Genomic DNA, 15,401 nt, shown 5'->3' with positions numbered 1-15,401 from the left:
GAAAACATTGTATATCTCATGTTATTAATTTTTTTTATCTTGCGTTTCATTTCTTTCCACTTACTTTAATCATTAATGTATTTTCCCACTAAGCAGTCCAAAAGGATATATCACTTATTTGTATTACTTTTTATCTGAAAGAAATTACTCTTTTATGACTTCTTTACATTACTTCAACAAAAAACTGTCAAAAAATAACTAACAAAATCTTGTAATTAATTTTCATGTTAAATTCTAATCTTGCTAATTAATTTTGAATGGCATTTCTTTAAAAATATCATTATATTATTATGTTCATTATTACTCTATGCATTTCATTGTTGCACTGTGAAATGTTACTTATTGTCTTGGGAATTTTCTAACTCTAATTTAACGTTTGATTCCGAACGCAGAAGTTTTTTTTTTTTTTTATAATTTATTTATTTTTATTTACAACTGTATACATATATACACATCAAGTAAATTTGCTGTTAGTGATAGTATGACATGATACAAACATGTGGAGAATCTACCCATTGATAGAACTCCAAAAACATTTCTAAAGGAGAAGATCTCGAGGCCATATTCTTTTCGGACGCCTAGGAGGATTATTAGGTAATGAAGGAGAAGCCAAGTCTGAAACGAGTTGGTTTGGGTGGTTGGGAAGTTTATTATGGAAGGATTGGTATCTGGTTCTGAACAAATCGGCAACATAGGGGACATTGAGATCCTGATGGATGATTTGTTACAAAGTAAGGATTTTAGGAAGGATTTTGGACTGTTGGACTCTACAGCCTGTTGAACATGGTTCTATATCTGTGCTTGAGTTAATGAGCTTATTTTAAATTATACATTTATATATCAATTTCCAAATTTAAACTTTTGGGATTAAGCCGAAAATGTAAATACTAATTATTCTTATATTTATCTTACTTTAGATTATTTTATTGATTATATGCCAACAAAGATTAAAATAAACCTTTTGATTCAAAATGTTGAACGTACATTAAGAATGATTTTGTTTTCATTAATTAAGTTTATTCTTCTTTTACGTCATATATGTCTATTTGTTTTATTTTTTGTTAGCTTACTTTATATACTCAATTCATAGTTTACTGTAAGATAAAAATAATTACTATTTAAATTTTCTGATTGAAAATAATAGTAAAATTAGCTATGGAAATATTGAATTATATTTAAATAACCTTTTAAATTTTAACTTATTTATTTGAAATTCACTCTGTATTTTTTAAACTGTCGATTGAGCATATTTTCTACATTGTGTGGACACTATTTATAATATGTATTTTAAAAATAATTAGTAAAGAGTTAAATTAGAGTAAATATACAACATGGATAAATGGGAATTAGGAAAATTTCTATGACGATAAATAATATTTTAGAGTGCAGTAAAATAATACAGAGAATTAATTAAAACAGGATTCTGTTTGTCATTTTTTGACAGTTTATTTCATCTCTTGATTCAAAGAAATTTGCTTGAATTTTTAAATTACCATTAACCTAATCCCTAGAGGTATTCTTAAGTGTAATGAGAATACAACCTCCTAAATAAAAAAAAAAAAATAAAAAACCTTCAAAACGATAAAGTTGGACTGGACTCATGAACTGACTGTTGAGAAATTTCTCTCTATAAAACAAGATTAATATTTATGAGGCACTAAAGAATGGCCCTTACATGAAACATCAAGTATTGAAACACATTAAACGAAACTTTAAAAAGAATTGCGATTAAAACTTTCACACAATTAGGACAATTAAAAAATAGTAATTCTTACTAATTAAATGTACGGTGAATGTTGAAGTAGAAGGAAAAGACACACACACTACGGTCCGAAGTTGGCTGTCTTTGGTATGCCTACAACTTGCAGATCGCAAGACCTAAGTTCTCCTAGTTACTAGCAGGAAGCAAACTGAGACCGTAGATTGGTAGGGACGAAATTCGTTCCCAGTCAATCTTAAAATACTGCTAAAGTCGCATCCTTTTTGGCACGCCTCATGCCAAACGTTGAAGGTCCCAGAGAAAGTAGCCGAAGGCTCCTTGCTACTGTAGTTTCCTCCATATGTTATATGCAGCCCCGATTTGGAAGGAAGCGATTGCTACCAAATCATACAGCAGAAAATTGGTTTCAGTTTATCCCAGGGTTTCTCTAAGGACGATTAGTGCTTTTCGAACTGTTTCCTACGAAGCAGTGTGCGTGATAGCCCGAATACCACCTGTGGAACTCATTGTTGAAAAAAGAAGCAGGCACTATGTACGACGATTACACATTTCCAGAGAAGAAGAGCAACAAATAACCATCGACCAATGGTTGCAGCGTTGGCAGGCTGCAGATTCCGAGAGGTGAATTTTAGATAAACCAATTATTGACCGGACATGGATGCTTTAGAGCCTACCAGTACCGCTTCAGTTTAACAACTCCAAAGAATGCCATGGATGTCAAACTGTCGAGGAAATATCGGAGCACGTGTTTTTTGCTTGTATTCGGTTTGCTCAAGGAAAGCGAATTGCGGAGAGTGCGTGGAGGACGCATCACACCAGAAAACGTGACTCTCAGACCAGCATTGGAACGCAGAGAAGAGATTCACCCCGATCCTCCTCAAGAGGTTGAGAGAGGAAGAGAAGGCTAGACTTACTAGCATGGAAACGTGAAAACCATGCGAACAAAGCGAGGCGGCACTCAGCCATTTCCCTCCATGGGCGGTCCCGTGGAGAGTAATGAACAGGTGTAGGGCGGTGTAAAAATCCCACACACGGATAGGTAAGGGGCCTATCTGCGCCTTTTGAAAATTTCCACCGACCCTCGTAAAAACACACACACACACACATTATCTTTTGTAACACCCGAACCTCCCTTCTTCTTCTTCCTCTTACTCCAGTGTGCCGTCAAGCGTGGAGTCGCAGTCTCAGTCCATTTTGCCCACCGGTCCCTGTCCTTGGATGACTATCACTGAAGACTTTCTCATTTCCAGTATGGTGCGTACTCTTGCAGTGTACTCAGAATAATTGGGACCTGCCACGAGGCCGTTTTCCTTCCGGCCTAGCTTCCAAATACCACCTGGCTTTTCTGGTATCTTCCATTCTACAGACATGTCCATACCACTTCAGTTGCAACTCTTACATGATGTCGCGCACTGATTTCACACCCAGATCCTACCAAATCCTTTCATTTCTGACACAGTCTCTCCTAGACTCTCTGGCCAACGATTCTTCGGAGGAATCTCATTTCTGCTGACGTCATCCTTCCTACGTGCTTTTCGAGGGGTGTCCACCCTTATAATCCCATACTGGAGGACTGGGAGGGATACGGATTAAAATATCCATATTTTAACATCTCTGCTTACTTCTTGCTTGCCTATAAGAGTTTGGGAAATCTGATGGGATCCTCCAATGGCCTTCTTCGCTCCATTTAAAACCTCCTGGTCTATTTTGCCATATTTACTTATTATGGTCCCTAGATACGTATAAGTATTCGTAAGTTCTATGGTTACACCATTACACAGAATCCGTTTTCTGATCCCACACATATATTTTTTCTTTTGTTAGGATTTATTTGCAAACCTCCTTATCTTCAGTTCCTCATTTCATTTATCCAAGGATGCCTGAAGAGTCTCTTCAGAGTCAGATACCAGTAAGATATCATCCGCATCATCGCTTGAGGCTGTACTAGAGTTAGGTTCCAAAAATCTTCTGGTGCTCTTGGGCATCTCCTTACACACTTTCCACATCTCATCAAATTACAAATCTTTACCGCTGCTACAACTATTTAGTATATACACAAATTATTTAAAATATAAGCCTCTTCTGTAGGGCTTTCGAAAAAGGGAAAAATAGATAAAAAAGACATATATATAGTCAACACGTTTTCATTCTAAAATATATATATAATTATTTTTTTAATTAAACTTTTGACAGAACCAAAGGATTCAACTGAGCTTGTGAGAATGACGGATAAAAATCATTGTGAACATAGTAATCTGTGTTGTCCATCAAACCTCCGATGCTGTGGTCAAAATCAATTTTGCTGTAGAAAAACACTGTAAGTCTAACCATTCGACTAAATGTGATAAATATCGATATTAATAGATAGATAGATATTCAACTTTTGGTTACTCATTGCAGGACGATGCTTGTGGCATACGAATGTATAAATGAGGAACTAAAGCCTGATGATGAAGAAAATTTCACTTACCCTCCAAGAAGAAAAGGAAGAAAATCTTTTTTTATTGGTTGACACATACGAAATATATTATGAGGATGATCGGAAATTGTACTGAAACACATATATACCAACATAATAATCATACCGGGTATGTGCTTGAAAAATGAATATGTACTGAAGGAATTATTTCATTTCGGAATTTGGATTTAAGCAAAATCAAATGTATTGTACTATAATAAAAATTATTTTATATACTTTGTTTTGACCTTCACTTTTAAGAAATTATGATATTTAGAATTTTCTAAGTGACAGTTATTAAATTCGCCCTTTAATTAAATCTAAAAAAAAATAACAGTCATAATATATAACCAAAAAAAATTAATACTAATTTAGCAAAAATATACGTGGAATGACTCGAAAATTATATTTTTTTTAACTTCATTTAAACTGGTGAAAGGATTATATATAATTAAGAAAAAAAAATCTATATCCCAACATTTACCACGAAACCTATAAGAGAAAAAGACAAATGCATTAAAAAAATACTTTCGTAGCGATGTGACTATATAATGATCGCAGGTATGTTACTTGAATGAATTTTTCAACTGTTGGGGTCTACGGAAAAAGTTAAGTAGGACAAAATTGCTACATAAAAACCAGTGACCGGGAAAATTCAAAAAAACATCCTGGAAGTGATGACTCGAGTAATATCTCGGATAATAAAAATTTTTATCTTGATACGAATAAATTTACTTAATTTTTTTTTTTTAAATCTTTCAATCAAATCTGTAGGTATCCTAAAGTGTAATGTGAACACAATCTCTTTAATCACTATCAAGAGAACACTATTCAGAAAGAAGTATACTGACGAATTGACTGCTCAAAGCTATTTATTTTTAAAAAAAAGTTTATATTAGATTTAAAAAAAAAAAAAAAAAAAAGATTATAGATTAAGGCTAGACACATTTCTTTTTTTTTTAAATAAAAAAATTATAATGGGGCATGGACAGTGAAATATCACTTTTTGGGGATAAAGTATCTCTAATAAATATTGGTGAATGTTATGGAAGGAAAAGTTGTTAAGATCGTCTTTTATCTTGTATGAAAGTTAATAAAATGTAAATATAATAATTAAACTCAATTATCAATAAATATTCTTTGAAATAATTTGCTGTTAAAGTAGTTAATTATTGTATTGGGTGTTTTAATTTATTGTCCAATTCTAATCTCAGTTAAATTGATATTACTATCTATTTCTTGGAATAATTATCGTATATTTTAAATATTTATTTAAATTAACTTATATTTCTGAAATAAATCATTTGATATAAATAAATAGCTCGCGTGACACAACTTTAACTTAGTAATACATTGGAACGAAATGAAAGCTTGTTCGTTTAAAACATTAATTTCCTTGTTATTCGGTATGGTAATGCTTCTTAAAATATCTTGCATAAAAGTAAGTATTTTTTTTTTAATTTCATTATTTATTTATCGATTTTTACAGCTGTATTTAGATAATAATACAATAATAATAATAATAATAATAATTTGATGTAACTTATTTAATTGCGCCAACGTTTCGGCTAGAGCTTCTAGCCTTCATCAAGGCTGTTAGCCTGAAATCCAAACGCTATTTTTGTATTAAATTATGAAATGAGAGTCTGTTTGTTATTTCAGATAATCAAAATTAAAGGTTTGTCATTGAACATCTATCAGAATATGGCACTATCAGTCACTTAATTTCTTTGAAAATAAATGACTGTAACGTTCGAGGCATATTCCTACCATAAATACCTAGTTTTAGAGTCTAACGACTTTTCATTTTCGAGCAAAGATGTTCAGGTACATAGGCACAGACACTAGGCACAAACTATTTTGCGATACTTGGTGATAGCTCACGTATTCTTGTTGAAAACTTAGATTTAAAAATTTTCATGACTTTAATACATCCCCATACCACATATTTCATATATAAGTACGTAAAAATGAAAATAATTATTTCCCAATGCCTGTTGAATAGATTCGATACTTAGGACTCTATCTTGACAAGAGACTTACTTAGAATCCACACACAAGACTGAAACAAGAAACTGCTCGTAGATTCCGATTGCTACAACACTTACTTGACAAACGCTCTAAACTTCCCATTCACTACAAAAAATTAGTATACTTTTTTTAGGTAAGTTAAATTAGTATACTTAGGAATTGAGCTCTGGGGCTCCACCAAACCATCAAATTCTTCCCGATCCAATCGTTACAATCCAAAATCCTACGTAAAATCCTTGATGCTCCTTATTACGTCACAAATAAACTCATTCACAAAGACCTTAACATCCCATTCGTTGCAGATTTGACCCAAAACAGATATGCGTCTTTTCATTCCAAACTCCTTAACCATCCTAGCCCATTAATTCTTAATCTTTTATCCTTAACAATCCCTGATAATCCTCCGAGGCGTCTGAAACGAAGATGGCCACGGGACCTTCTAATTTAAATTAATGTTTGAAGTAGCACCAATGGGTGGTTCCTTCCCTAGATTTTCAAGTGTATATGAAACATACTACATATTTACCTATTGTATTATTTCGTACAGTTGTAAATTACATTAAATAAATAATTAATAAAAAAAAAATTATTTCCCCAATATTTTTAGTTTTGAAATAACGTTAAAAATGCATTAATAATAAAACTATCCTATCTGAAAAAATTATAGATATGAAAAATGATATTAATTTAATTTGAAAAAAATTAATTTATTACTATTTTTAAAGATTAAATTCAAATTTTATTTATTGATGATATTTCTATCTGCCACAACCTTGGGTGACAAGTAATATTGACAAATGATCACATTCATACCTGAATTAAATATAAATAAAAATATATATAAAATAATAAATTCTGTATATGTATATAAACAAAATGAACATAATTAAACTATATTTTGAACTGAAATAATAATTAAATAAAAGCACTAATCACATTTACACTATTATGTACAATATTTACACTCTGGATCTGAGAATCCTGGAGCCCACTATTGCTCAAGCATGAGGGGTAGAGCAGGGCTTTTCAAGACAGTGCAGCGATCTCACCAGAGGCTGAGTAAGTGCGCTAAAGCTGGAATTATTATTGAGTGGATTAAACAAACTAACACTGTTAAAATGGATTAAATATGTTAATGATAAGTAATAAATTACTAACTATAATAAATTAATTTTAATTATTTAACGATGAAAGTAAGTTTCATAATCACAAGTTGGAATACAAATACCAACATTATTTTTCATAAATATAAATATGAATTTGTTTTTACAGTATTTTTTTAATATGGATATATTTGTATTCAAATTAAAAAAAGTTGTTGTTTATTAATAAATATATAATTTTATAAATAAAATAAATTTATTTATATGAGGAGAAAATGGTCAGTTTTTCGCTCTGAAAAAATACACAAATTAACAAAACTTATTTATTTGTGCGCACGTTTCGACCCGAATTTCAGACCTCCATCAGGGATGAAAAAACAAAACGAGGTAATATCCCAATTCAGAGACAAAAATGTGAATAAGACAAAAAATTTAGCAGAAATTAGTAGAGTAGAAGTAGAGGTAAGAATTATACAAAATAAATGATCCAATTTTTTTTAAAAAGACAGTGTTCAAGTAAATATAGAAATAAGCATAATGAAAAGCAAATGAGAAAGTATGAATGATGAGTGATGGAATAAACATAATAAAAAATGTAAATAATGTCTGAAAATAATGAAAAAAATGTAAAACAACATAATGAAAGAAAAGAAAACAATATATATATATGATAAAATTGGTAAGATAGAAAACGAGATATATGTTATTATTATTATTATATGGGAAACAGACCATGGAGGTCTAAGTCCTTCTTGATGTGGTTTTTTCTTAGTGTGGGTTATTCACTCCCACGCCTATTTTTTGTTAGTGCCACCCATTGAATAACGGGCCGCACAAATGCCTGTGGGAAGGTTTTGAGTGCGTTTTCCATTATTTTATGCTTGAAAAAAGCCGGAGTGGTACCGGGATTCGATCTGACAACCTTTGGATTGTTAGACTGGCGCCAGCTGCCACGTTGCTACCTCTGCCCCTGTTATTACTATTACTATACAAATTACAATTTATAAATGCTACACAGTAGTATAGATGAGTAAAAATTGATAAGCTAGTAAAATATACAGTGTCCAGAGGCGTGAACAAGGAAGGATAAGGGAAAAGAGATATGTGGGAGTAAGGAAAAAATATTTTTAAATAACAGTGATTACTTATTCCTCAAACGAATATTTCGTTAAAAGTGAGATGGAACAAATTCATCTTCTGGATGAGGGGTGGCCAACAAGTTGAGGCCAATTTGGGTTGATCGTCGCTCGTTCGCAATGTCTGGGGTAGAATCCCGTGTACCGTGGACTTTGTTGCATTGTAGAAAACAAAACTTTGAAGCAATAGTTGCAGTCATATTTCATATGGATTAAAAATTATTAACTATGCATGTTCTTTTAATTTTCCTGGATGTGACTTTTTTCGCCATTTAAATAATTATTGTTGTTGTTTATTTCGTAGAGAAGCCGTATATCTTTATTTCAGTACGATTTGTATTCAGCGCGCTATTGATAGATTAGAAAAAAATTAAGTCACATTATTCTTTCATGATACATTTTCCTGGCCCAATAAAAACACGAAAGTGAATGAAATCAAATCATACTGTGCGGCTTTATAAAAACTTTTTCATTTTTATGAAAAAAATGTACAAAAATTTATACATTTCAGTTGATAGAAAAATAAAATTGTATTTTGAGGTAGTTAAAATCTATCTCGAAAAAGTATCAGAAAATCGAAGTTTTTGTAGGTAACGTATGTATGGAATGCTGCTATCAAAAGTTGGGTTTGGAAATTTATCCTTTTCATGAGCCTATATCTGCTAGATGGTGAGCCTACGGTTACAAACAAATACGTCGAACTAAGCGAAAATTATTACTATGAAAGACAACTTGTAAATTGTAAAATTTCTCTTAGATTTTCTATTGACGTTAATAGAGTTGCACTAATTTCCATGTAGAGTTTTACCGTTGTTATATAGTAGTACAAAGATATATTTCACTGTTATTTAGAGTTTTCAACTAAACGTCAGACGTACTAGAATTTATTTTTATTTGATTTTATGTATAAAAAGCTTAAGTCAATGTGCTCAATACGGATAGATAAAACCTTAACTATTTACTTCATTGTATCGTTATGTTACGAATTAGATTCAGTGGGTTGTTTCCCACATGACCAGCAGTCCGTAACCCAGTTCCAAGTTCACAAACTTGATCCAGTCCGTTGTTTTTCAATACCCCCGGGGGGACGAACGTCCAACATAGTTCATCGGGAGGTCGTCCAGTAAAACCGCACTTTAAAACTTTTTGCTTTAAGGATTTAATAAATTAGACTGTAGTTATGATTATCACATTTTATTGTAAAACATATCAAGTACGAACGACGGACCTATAAATGATGATACACTACTGGGCCCTGTTTTATAAGAAAGCTAAAAGTATTAGTCAATAAATAGAATTATACAAACTCCAAAGTATAAGCTATAATACTTCTTTTTTCATGACGTGGTTTTTATAGGGTGGGTCCATCACTTCCACGCCTATTTTTGTGAGTGCCACCCATTGGCTAACGAGCCTCACAAATGCCCAGGGGGAAGGTTGTGAGTGAGTTTTCCATTATTTTATGCTTGTAATAAGCTCGGGTGGGACCGGGATTCGATCTGACAACCTTAGGATTGGTAGACTGGCGCGTTACCACGCTGCTACCGTCACCCCATTATAGGTGTTGAAAATTAAAAAAAGTATCATAAACTACAATAGGCCGTTTGCAGCTGAGGTAGTTTAGGCGTCTCCGTAAATGACTCTCCAAGTTTCAGATACATACCATAGTATTCCGAGAACATTTGTTTTGAATAGACACAGTTTCGTATCCTGGGAGACGCTATTGTTCTTCCAAAATTCTAAAACTGAACAAATTCTTGTTTTTTTTTTGCTTAAAGTAAACTTCATCGCCGTTAAATAAATTATAAACTTTAAGATAAATCAAACAATAAAGAATCATTGTCGGAGAAAACAATATATAAAACAAACATAAATATAAAGAATATCCGTTATTATTTGTATATGTTTCAATGAATTGATTTACAGACACAATTTAGGAAAAATAAAAAAAGTGAAATGTAGACATAGCAAACATGTTAAACAAAAACATAAGTTATCTGATCAGAGAATAAAGTTTGTTAGGAATTAATTTGAAAATTTCGTTCCGTTAAACAGAAAAAAAAAAAAAGGAACAAATTCAAAATAACGATTAAGATACATAATTATGAGAGATAGTTAACCGTGGATGACGTACGAGGATTATTATTATCAATTATTATGGTTACATATATTTTTTTTCTCTTAATTTTCTTTTTTTTTCCATTTTTCAATTTTTAAATTATTAATAACTAATATGTTCATACTTCTTTGCATTATATAACTTCATTTTATTTGATTTCCTTAATTATGTTATTTTACCCACTTTTTCAATTATCTATGTATACTATATAGATTAAAATAAAATTTCCACTTCTCTCATCACTTCATTTTATTAATTCTATTCTGTAAAATTATTCATTTTATGTCATTCTGTTTATATATTCTTTTTTATTTTCTATACTTATAGTGGTTGTTATCTTGTTCTGTTCTTAGCCCTGAAGAAGGCTAGAAACTTTTATGTTCTAACCAACTTATTTTTGTGTTTCATTTTGACCGCATCCCCAACCATCCTTTCCTCGAACGAATAAGATAAATTAAATTTACGATATATGAAAAATTAATCATATAAATACACTTACATTTATAATAGGCAGTTAAATCATAAATCCTTTCTTAATCTTGCATTTCGGTATCATGTAGACTATGCACGATTATTTCGAACGTTAGTTCTAGGAAATGTTTAATTCTTCAGTTTAACTATTCCCATTCCTTATTTAATGGAATATTTGAGTTTTAGGATAAATTTTATCTTATCAATAAAAAAATAAGTCGATAATGTTCCTATTCAATTCAAGAAAAATCCCCAAAAAATCCGATATAGACAGGTCAGTGTTTAAAATTATTATGAAACATTTTTTTTAACGATGAGATATACATATATAAATCTGTAGGCGTATCAAATGATTCTATATCATTGAATAAACATGAATCTTATCCTATTGGCAGTAGTTCTAGTGTCTGTCGTAGCTGGAAGTTTTAGTAGTAGAAGAGAATTGAGTAGTAGGTTTAGCAATGAAGAATCAATCTCTTTCGATGGTAAGTTTTCCGAAAAAATAATAAAAGAAATTGTTTTAAGATTTCACTATTGATTCATCTATCCAATAAATCAGAGTTAGGCAGTTATCATTATATGAGTATTTAATTTCTAGAAAATATTCCTCTTTAATTTTTGTCTTTTACATTTAGTAGTTATTTCATTAATATATTACCAGGCTAAGATACACTAAAATAATTTTAAGACACAATAACAATTATTGTAAAATTCTAAATTATAATTACTGTTTTAAGCCATATCAATTTAAATAACAAAAATAAATTGAGTCTTAAAATAACAGCGAATCCGTCTGAACCAACTAACAACGTAAGTTTAATTCCTAATCATCATTTACGGCAACAAATTTTTATTTGTTTATTTATTTTTTCTAGTCTTTAACATTGTATGAATCAATATATATTGGTATATTAGTGCGACGTAAAGTATTTGAAATTACTTGAAATTCTAGGAATAAAGTCTCAATTACTTAAGATTGTACTCAGCAATTGCAATTACTTTTACTCAATTAGTAAATAAAATAAAAAATTATGATTGATTTTAAATGCAATTGTATTTCTGCATCTATTGATAATTGTAATAACGTTTTGCTTAACTCTGGCATGAAGCGTAAGTAAGATAATAAGTAATAATAATAATAATAAGTAATAAGATAAACATAAGTAGGCCAGTTTAGTAGATTAGATAGCGATAGCAAAATACAGATTTGAAAATTTTAATTTTTTTAAGAACATAAATTAATAATTTTATAGTATATTACTACAACTGTTAATAATATATATATCTCTTAAAAAATTATTTTACCCTTTTAAATCAAATTAAATTAATTAAATTATTTATTTTCGCTTTTATCTTTCATTGCGACCCTATAATAAACATGCTTCTTTGGTGATATTTGTATTTACTGATTGCAATATTTTTTTTTAATTACCTCACTGAAATTATGATAAATAGTTAATTTATAATATAAATGATTAAAACATATTTTTTAGATATTATTCAATTCAATAATACAAGATAAAATAAAAAAAAAATTAAATTTATCAGTCTTTCATAGATGATATTTATCCATTTTCTATCACTAATAATGATGAGAGATTGTTGATTATTTTAAATAAAAGAAAATTAAGTAAACTTTTAATTTTTTTTTAAAGCTCGGCATTAAAGTCCTGTCAAACTATTTAAATGAGTACAATAGCTTGTTGATATTAAAATAATTTTATTGTACTTTTACATACCGAAATTGATGAAAAATGTTAAAGCCGATTTTGAGAACAAAAACCAATGTGAAAAATGGATTATTTAAAATTGCATTTCCGATTATCGATTTAATGGAAAAAGTTTCTGAGACATCCCAGACATATGCCCGTTTTAAATATGTAATTTTAGTTTAGCTCAACTTTTTTTTTTGAGTAAAAGTCATATTACTGACTGATTTATTAGTTAAAAAATTATTATAAGCCCTGATTATTTTTTTTTACTTTCTTCTTAAAGTAGTATTATTAGGTTTTATAACCAGCTATTTGCGCACATAAATATTTATATTTTTTTATTAACAATTTAACAGAGTCAATGGATACAGCTGTGCTAGTGGGAATGCAACTAAATCGTTGTCCAACCAATGCGTGCTGTCCATCAAAATATGAATGCTGTAATAACTTTTGCTGTACAAATTCGATGTAAGTCTAAACACTTAACTAAACTTGAGCGTTATTTTTTTTTTTTATTTATTTATTTTTTCAATGGATGGTTACTCATTGCAGGAAAATAACTCTTGCAAAACCTTGTCCGAAGGATCCACGATTTAAACCTATCGAATAATGGATCTAAGTTATAAACCTACATGTACCAAATACACACTCATTTACTTCGATATATAGTGTGGATAAACTTATAGAGATGGAATCTCCTGCAAATAAAATATTTCAAACCACAGCTTAAACCAGGAGAAATAAAATATACAAATTTCAGCTCGTAGATCTCACACATGAAATGTATACCTTAGTATATCACACAATTAGATTATAAGTAAAAATTTCTATTATTTATAGTATGTTCTAACAAGGGCACAAAATGTCAAAATTTGGATTCTTATTTCAAATTATCAAAAATTGAAAAGTTGTTGATTAAAAAATGGGACTATCTAAAGGTAGGTATTTTTTTTAAAATAAATTAAATATAGTGTCTACACTACTTCAAAATATTAATTCTGAGATTATATTCCATCTGGCAGTAATATCCCATTAGACATTCAAAATTTCTCAATTGATAGATCACATTTTGAGTTGAATCATGGTTCGTCTTGAGTATAATGGTTTTGGTTTCATCAACCTATGTTATATCGTGTTAAAGTAATTTGAGCTAATGTAAACCCCTACAAATTCCTACATACTACATGTTTTGGAAAAGTAAAATATCTTCCATTGGAGACAGCAATAATATAAATAATTAAAATTATTATTTTTATACTATTCATTATGTAATATATTAAATAAAAAAGTAATAATATTATAAAATAGTCAAGAAACAAATTAACTTGCTTCTTGATAAGCTGAAATGAAAGAATGTTAGAGAAGTATTGGGTTTAGTGATTGTTGTGTCAATTTTTAATTTTTTCAAAGGTGTTTAATTTTTTTTAAACATATACTAGTTCATTTATTGTACAACCCAGATGTAACAAATGATAAATAACTCTAGTTTTGAACCTTAAATATTCATGATCAGTAAAAGTATAGAATAATAATTATCCACAAAATAGAAGTGCACAAAAATTTTGAGTGTCCGAAGTTTTCATTAAAAGCATATATTAAAACTAACTAACTAAAAAAAAACAAAAAAAACAAATAAATCAATAAAACTAAATTTTAAAAAATAAAATAAAATAAAATATTTTTTTTTATCTTTACAATTTTTTTTCTATTTGAACCTGTTAATCAATTATAATCAGGAAATGAGCTGTACTATTTAGGCATGTCACGGGTTGGCATGAGGGATACTGCACCCAGTGGAGTATCAGAAAATTATTTTATCAGACTAGAAGGTCCAAAATTTTAATTGAAATTTGAATATTTTTTTTTTATTCATTTTGTAAGGAGTGGTACAACAAAATGGTAATACATTGTGCTACTAACTCCAAGGATTCTGGTTTTGTATTTTTGCAACATAGTAGAGTTATGTATGCTGTTATGTATGCTCTACTATATAGTTATGTAAATCTCGATACAATTATAGTATTCAGTACAAAATTAGGTACCTCCTTAAGAAAATACAAAACAGCGGTTTAACACACCCAGCCTCCACAAAGCATCAAGTACCTTAAGTTGCAGAAAAACATTACCTAAGGGCACACTCCAGTCCTTCATTCTACCTGATCTTGTAGTCGGCCATATTTAGTCTATCTGTTCAATCCCGCCCTCGTATTCCTGCTTTATTTTATTTAAATTTTTATTGAAGAATGATTATATTTATACATATTTTTTAAAATTATTTTATTTTTAAAAAGTACAAAAAAGTAGATCCATTAAAAATTAATTTTATAGCTATGCAGATAGTTCACATTGACATAGTTATTTTATTATCACGTACGAGCATTGGTGAATAGTGATCAGAAGCAAATTCTTGATGGATGTTGCACGAATCCTTGCAGAAGGATGAGGTTCTATGATAGGTAATACATCAATTGGCTAGAATCTAGTATTTAATGAATGGATGTCTATAAGAGTAAATTAAAGAAAGAAAAAAAGTAAACATATACAAGAAATACAAAAAGGTTGTTGTTGTTGATTGTTGCTTAAAGGCGTAAAACCCTCTGGTCATCAACGCCTATGGGATGATAAAAGTAAAAAAAAAAAAATAATAAAAT

General features: G+C 29.9%; 1 protein-coding gene and 2 long non-coding RNA genes across 5 annotated transcripts in view; all 3 read left to right on the top strand.

The window, feature by feature from the left end:
- LOC106688238 (uncharacterized) overlaps nt 1-4,417 on the top strand; it is a 7,956-nt gene extending 3,539 nt beyond the window's left edge. The window contains exon 3 of the long non-coding RNA XR_002945050.2: nt 3,914-4,417. This is a non-coding gene — a long non-coding RNA (uncharacterized lncRNA). The remainder of the gene's footprint in view (nt 1-3,913) is intronic.
- LOC106688107 (acid sphingomyelinase-like phosphodiesterase 3b) overlaps nt 1-15,401 on the top strand; it is a 940,469-nt gene that overhangs the window by 673,248 nt on the left and 251,820 nt on the right. The window lies entirely within an intron of this gene.
- LOC106688186 (uncharacterized) lies at nt 11,417-13,516 on the top strand. Its single transcript, XR_001344290.1, has 3 exons — nt 11,417-11,523; nt 13,107-13,218; nt 13,303-13,516. It is a non-coding gene; the product is annotated as an uncharacterized lncRNA (long non-coding RNA).

This window comes from Halyomorpha halys, unplaced genomic scaffold (assembly GCF_000696795.3).
Source record: "Halyomorpha halys isolate HHAL.00 unplaced genomic scaffold, Hhal_1.1 Scaffold4.1, whole genome shotgun sequence".
Lineage (NCBI taxonomy): Eukaryota > Metazoa > Arthropoda > Insecta > Hemiptera > Pentatomidae > Halyomorpha > Halyomorpha halys.
The sequence above is the reverse complement of the archived record's forward strand: the minus strand, read 5'-3'. Positions and strand labels throughout refer to the sequence as shown.